Genomic DNA, 7,369 nt, shown 5'->3' on the forward strand with positions numbered 1-7,369 from the left:
ATGAGACAAAGTATATGTGAACTGCTGTATCGAGAGTGAATTTGCTCTGTAAATCTTCACCCAAATCACAATAAAAAATAAAAAAATAAAACAATTGAGAAAAAGTATATAGTAGAGAACAAAATAAATCTACTTTAAATAGTATGGTTAGAAGATTGCTTATGATTAATTTATTGGACAACTACCATTTTCCTGGGAGCTTTGTTAGCGTAGTGCCTAAGGCACTTGACTGCTAACCAGAAGGTTGGTGGTTCAAACCCACCAGCCACTCCTCAGAAGGAAGATAGGGCAATCTACTTCCTTAGTGATACTGCCTCGGAAACCCCAGGAGGGGTCACTAGGAGTCGGGTCCTACTCGACAGAACATAACCACAACAACAACAACCATATTCCTATATATATATATTCTCATATAATTCTTCATAGGTGCATGTGATAAATCTCTGTTGATGTTTTAGTTTCCCTGAGAGGAAACTAGTGGCTCAGTGCTAGGACTCTCTGCTTCTACCAAAAGACCTCTGTTCAATTTCTGCCAATGCATCTCATGAGCGTCCACCACTAACTTGTCAGTGTGGCCTGAGTATTGCAAGGATGCTGAACAGGTTTCAGTGGAGTTTCCAGACTAAGACAGACTAGGAAGAACGTTTAGTGATCTACTCCCTAAAATTAGTCAATAAATATTCTATGGATCACTGAATCTGATCCACAGCAATTATTGGGATGACACAAGATTGGACAGCATTTCTATTATATTTTACATGATGTTGCTGACTTGATAGCAGGTAACAGCAGCAAGAGAAGGAAGAAACGTGGTCTTAAACTTCTATATCTGGCCTTTAGTACTTAGTACTGTGTATTCTGTACATAAGTATTCAATAAATGAACAGTATGATAAATCGCAACATATTGGGAAATTGCATTTCAAATTAAGTACTATCTCACACTACATTGCTTGTTAAGTTTTTAATATTTTTTAAGAAGAAATATCTCACAAATAATTCATGTTGCATTTTCCAAAGTAGTAGTCATGAGCTGACACATAAAAAGTCTTTAGATTGTTAAGTCAGGATAAAACACAGGCTGTGTATTCATAACAACTTTAACCTTTTTCATTTTCTGAACTGTAAGAATTTATTTGACTCTTTTGTTATCTTTTAGAAAAAAAAAAAAAAAAAAGCATATATCATTAAATTCTAGCTGCACTGAATTGAAAAATGTTTAGGAGAAAAGATGCCAAGAGAAAGCACTAGCCATCAGCTTAGAAAATAGTCGATGGCCCTGGATGAAAATGATACTAGTGTTCCATAAGTTTATTAACAACTTGAAAGACTGGTGAAAAGCAGGGCAGAAATTTCATCAAAACCACATAATTATTCAGATATTAAACATAGATGTAGACACAAATAAAGGATGGGAAGAACTTCAAAAAGACCAAAGGCAGCTAAGTAATTGAGCTCCACAATGATAAATGGAATTTGGTTTATTAGGTTCAAGGTAAGACACAGTAGAAGAAGCAATTCAAACTACTCATACAGTACACTAATGGCTTCTGAATTACTCACAGCCTCTCAAAGAAATCGAGACACCACAGTCGACAACTGAAAGAATATGTTGACTTGATATGCAGGAGAAGATTTAAAAAATAAAGAAGATCTTGGTTTCTATTAAGAAGCAAATCAAGGATAATGTGAAAAATAATAAGTCTTTGTTATATATACTAAAACATCTTAATAGTCATTCAGAAAATATGGAATTAGAAAGTCACCTTACATGTTATTTTCAATTAGGAAGAATTCATATCTTTAAAAAATAAAAATAAATAAGTAAGGGAAACAGGAGAGTGACAGGGAATCTAAGGAGGAGAATAATACCATGCAAAAAAATGATAGAAATTCATACAGCGAGCATGGAAGATTTCACGTCTTCAACAGAGGAACCAAATGGTAATTGAAAAAAGATTGTGAATGGGAAAAGGCAGCCCAATGTGAATTTTTAATTGTTTTCCAATTATATGTGGATTGGCAAGTATGCTGGTATGAACAACTGTGAAATGGTGAATAGATTTTTACAATGAGTGTTATTTAGGTAGACTGGAAGCTGGGCTTGAGATCAGAACACAGACAGAAGCCTTACTCCACATTCTTGCTCTAAGACTTGTACACCATTGTGATGTCTTTGTTATGTATTCTAAAAAGAAAGGACATTTTTAGTTGCAGAGTGTTTATAACCTTTATGATGCTACTAAAATGCTTGCCAGGAAATATTTATGTATTCAGAAATGATTCAAACTCTACGAACCCATTTGCAACAGAAATCAAGACCAGAGGATACCATAAGATTATTTTTAACAGTTGGGTCACCACTGCAAATATGTGACTCTAACGAGGATACATTGTATAACTGTTCATGTTAATAGATGTTCACTGGGCACTTATTTTCAAACACCCCCACCCCCACCCCCATCTATCAATTTCTTGAAGAGAAGAAATGTGTTGTATCAATCAGAGACCTGGAAAGGAACAGGGACCATTCTTAAACTGAGTATTTGAGCATAATTTAGTAAAGGATTTATTTAAAATGTGTGTTAAGGAAACCAAGAGTAATAGTGAAGTACAGTAGGCTTAGTAACAGATTTATTATTCCTTGGCGAAAAGGGCAAGGGGCATGAGCAGGTAGGAGAGCTGGAAAGAGTAGTTATGTAGAAAGAACCCACTGACAGATACATAACCTTGAGTATTGAAAAACAGGCAACACAAACACAAACCTGGCAGAGGGGGAATGGGAGGAAAAAGCACCCCAATCTTTCTTTCTTGCCAGTGCATCCCACTGGATTGAAGGGAAAGAGAGCTAGTACATAAGGATTAAGCTTCTGAGGTATAGAGCATGGAGAAAAAGAGTAGAGCATAAATCAGGAAGGGCAGCAGGGACAACCAATGAATGTTTTCCATGATTTTCTCATCTCCAAGGCTTAAGGGTGTCTGACATATAGTAGATAATCAATACCAGGTGAATAAAGTAATGAGTGAATAATGAACGAATCAAAATAGAAATAAAAGCACTATGACTCTAAATGGTGTAGAATGCCCAGAGTTAGAAAAATGTGGGTACTATGCTTATCATAGAGAGCATGGACTTCACAATAGGAAGAAATCAATAAGGGAGAAATAAATTATTTTTTTCAATATCCATCTTAAAAATATTACATGCAAAAATGTGATTTAGTACAGGTGAAATAACCAACTAGCAATTATCAAAAGTCTAGCCAGACCAGCTGAACAAAAAATTTCAACAGTTGACTTCATCTTCTAAAACAGGTATTTGTTACTAACTGAATCTACTTCTGTAGTGATACTGCCTTGGAAACCCAAGGGGGGGTCGCTATGAGTCGGATACAACTCTAAGGCAGTAGATTTGGTTTTTTTTTTTTTTTGGAACACCCTCTTTGTTCCTTTTATGGACTTATAGGCACAGTATTTTGGAGTAAATTATTGGCTTGCAATGATGCAAGTGTAGAGGAAAACCTTGTTCTCAAGTGCTCTTTGGTGATGTTGATGGAGAATTTTAAATGTAATGTATCTAGGTTGCTCCATATCTTTAGTGAAGAAATATTTTTTTAACCGCTTTGTTCTCCAAGTGTAAGAACATAAGTTTACTTGTTAAAATTTCCAAAACTTAAAACAACTCAAGCCATCACTGGGATTTCTTTCTATCCAGAAAGCAAGCCCCTTCTTTCAAGCCACATGTCTTCTTCAACACCAAGGTTTTGAATTCTTCAGTGTCATGCAACATGGAAGCTTTGCCTTTCATAACAATGCTACCTCTGAGTCTTCACCTCTTCACAAGTTTATTATACCTGAAATGTCTGATTTGAAAAACTTGAAGGGAAATTCCCTCAGGCACAGGGTGAACTATCAGTGATCAAGAAATAAATACTAATATAGCAATAACCAATCTGGAATATATATTTTTATAGCAAACAAAGCAACACATAAACAACTTTTGCTAACATTAGAGAAAATGCTGTTATTTGTTGAGTTCAACACTGTCCTCCTCTGGCTGACCTCATTGTTACAGCTATTGTGTCAATCCATCTGACTGAGGGTCTTCCTCCTTTATGCTGACCCTCCATTTTACCAAGCATGATATCCTTTTCCAGGGAATGGTCCCTTCTGACAGCATGACCAAAGCAGGTGAGATGAAGTCTGGCCATTCTTTCTTCCAAGAAGCATTCTGGTTGTACTTCTTCCAACACAGACTTGTTAGTTTTTCTGGCAGTCTATGGTACTTTCACTACTCTTTTCCAACTCAAGCATCAACTCTTCTTAGGTCTTCCTTATCATTATCCAGCTTTCACAAGTATATGAGGCAATTGGATATTCCGTGCCTTGGTTAGAGGGACATCTTGGCTGTTCAGCACCTTAAAGAAGTCTTTTGCAGCAGATTTGCCTAGTGTAATATGTCATCTGATTTCTTGACTGCTGCTTCCATTGGGGTTGATTGAGGGTCCAAGTAATATGAAATCTTTGATAACTTCAATCTTTTCTCCATTGCTCTTGATGCTACTTATTGGTACAGTTGTGAGAATTTTCATTTTCTTTATGTTGAAGTGTAATCCACAGTGCAGACTGTAGTCTTTATCAGTAAGTGCTTCAAGTCTTCTTCACTTGCAGTAAGCAAAGTTGTATCACCTGAATATTTCAGGTTGTTAATGAGTTCTTCTTCAATCCTGGTGCCATGTTCTTCTTCATATAGTCTACGTTCTTGGAGGATTTGCTCAGCACTTCCATAGCATTTATAAATTAAAGAACTTGCATCATTATTACTTGATAGTTCCCTCTCTCTCCATCTCTCTATATGCTTTAGTTTCACAGACCAAAGAATGGAAAACATTTGTAGCTGCCACAACTACATACTTAGTCAATTTGGGGGGGAGGGGAAGCAAAATACTAAATACAGAATGCTTATAGAGCTTTAGGGAGCTCTGGTAGCATAGTGCCTGAGGCACTTGACTGCTAACCAGAAGGCTGGCAGCTCAAATCCACCAGCCACTCCTCAGAAGGAAGGTTGGGCAATCTACTTCTGTAGTGATTCTGCCTCAGAAACCCAAAGAAGGGTCACTATGAGTCAGGTCCAACTCTACAGAACATAACAAAAATAGAGCTTTAATCATTTGTTTGTTTCAAATCAGCTGCTAGCTATGAATATTCCCAGGAAAACATCTTGCCAAACAAGCTCTGCCTTGGAATTGCAAAAAAAAAAAAAAAAAGAAGAAGAAGACGAAATGGCTGTATCGTGGTTCTCATAAAGTAGGTTGAATTTCCTAAAGCCATGAATGAGCACATTGAATGGGATTTTGCAAATATCTAATCAGGGCTTTGGTAGCATAGGGCCTAAGGCACTTGACTGCTAACCAGAAGGCTGGCGGTTCAAACCCATCAGCCACTCCTCGGAAGGAAGATGGGGCAATCTACTTCTGTAGTGATACTGCCTCGGAAACCCAAGGAGGGTTCGCTATGAGTCAGGTCCGACTTGACAGCACATAACAACAACAACAACAAACAATCAGGGGAGTTTTTCTTTCTTCTTCTTTTTTCTTTTTTTCCCTAGTTTTACTAACACTCCATAGTGGCAAGTATAACAACTACATCAACCACATCACCAGCAGCAAATATTTATTGATCACTAACTATGTGCTAAGCATGCTATCTCATTAGCTCATTTATCCCTTATATTACCTCTAACTTCTTTTTGTTATTATTTGCTGTAAATCCAGCATCTGCCACAGCATTGAATAAATAATTTAAAAAAAACAAAAAACTTAATTTATGGTTTTCTACATACAGGTATGTCACTTAATGTCCACAAAATGATCTGTGAAACAGGATGTTATATGATTTGGAAGGTGTGTGAATATCATATTGAAACTTTATGGTAACCTGCTTCCAGTTGTTTATCATCACTGCTACTGCTGCTAGTGGAGAGTGGAAGAATGAGTGCCAGGAGTGGCAACAGCTGAGAGGGCAACAGTGGGAGTGGAGCAAGAAGAACTGCGTAAGGAAGGAGTAGAGCTTGCCCAGCTCCATCCTCTGTCCACCTGCATGAGCAGCAAGAGTAGCCTAGACCCCACACCCCCACTGCTACCACCTGCCTTCCCACCAGACAAAGCCCAAGAGCCTGAAGCTGGAGGCATGTCCTCTGCCTCATCTCCCTGTGTCCCACTTGTGGCCCAGTACTGCAGGGGTCTGGGGTTTGGGTCTTTAAAACAATTAGAGAAAATTATAAACAAAAGGAGAGCTGCTTTTCCTTTTTTGATAAAAGAAAACCATATGGGTACTTCTGGCAAAATGACAGAATAGGCAGACAAGCCACACAGACCCACTGCAACAAAGTAATGAGAAACCAAATGAAACAGATGGAAAAGATGATTCTGGAACCCTGAGCTTTGAGGAGAAGGATAAATAAGTGGATTAAATACCAATTATTAGAAGAACTTGAATGAAACGAGTGAAGTAACAAACAGAATGGCAGACTGCTGATTGTCCTGGGGCACAGCCATTTTGAATATTTCCTGATAGTAACCTGAGGATTGGCTCTGCTCACCAAGGACTCAAGGTCAAGGACTGGATCGGTGCTAACAACCAGAAAGGAAAATGGCAGGAAAGGAGACAAATGGACCTGGGGACTGTCAGTGGCTATCCAGAGAGAGCAGCCATTTTGAATGTTTATGGGCAGCAGATGTGGCCATTTTGGATGTATGGGAATGACATTCTTACCTGGACAGTGACATAAGCATGGCACCACTTGCCAAGGACAACATGGTGAATGCATTGGAGGCTGATGACTGGAAAGGGGTAATATTCCCCTTGTTGCTCTTATACCCTACACTCTCTTGGTGAACAAAGATATGGCCATGCCCTGCCTTCACTCACTTTCTTGACCTGCAGAAATTCCATCCTGGCCTGTGCCCTGACAGAACTTAGGTGTCATGCCCCACCCCCCGCAGTTTTGTTTTTGTTTTTTAAATTATTCTTCTTATCTTCTTCTTTTCTTCCTTTTTTTCCCCCTCTCTTCCCCATCCCTGGTTTTTGCCATCCCATTTTGCCAGAAGTACCCTGGTTCTTATTTATTTATTTATTTATTTATTTATTTATTTATCCTTTTTTAGTTTTCCCTTTCTTCCCTTTTCCTAGTCCCCTTCTTTTATCTTTCTTTTGGTTCTTCTCATCCCTAATTTTTTTCCTTTTTTATTTTGTTAAACTATTCTTTTACTCTTCTTTCATTCCTCCCTCCCCAGATACTGTGGCTTTTTTTTTTCTTTCTCTTGTTTCAATTATATTATTTATTTTATCTTTTTTTATTCATTTGTTGT

This window comes from Orycteropus afer, unplaced genomic scaffold (assembly GCF_000298275.1).
Source record: "Orycteropus afer afer isolate SDZICR_OR568_19922 unplaced genomic scaffold, OryAfe1.0 scaffold00046, whole genome shotgun sequence".
NCBI classification, from domain to species: domain Eukaryota; kingdom Metazoa; phylum Chordata; class Mammalia; order Tubulidentata; family Orycteropodidae; genus Orycteropus; species Orycteropus afer.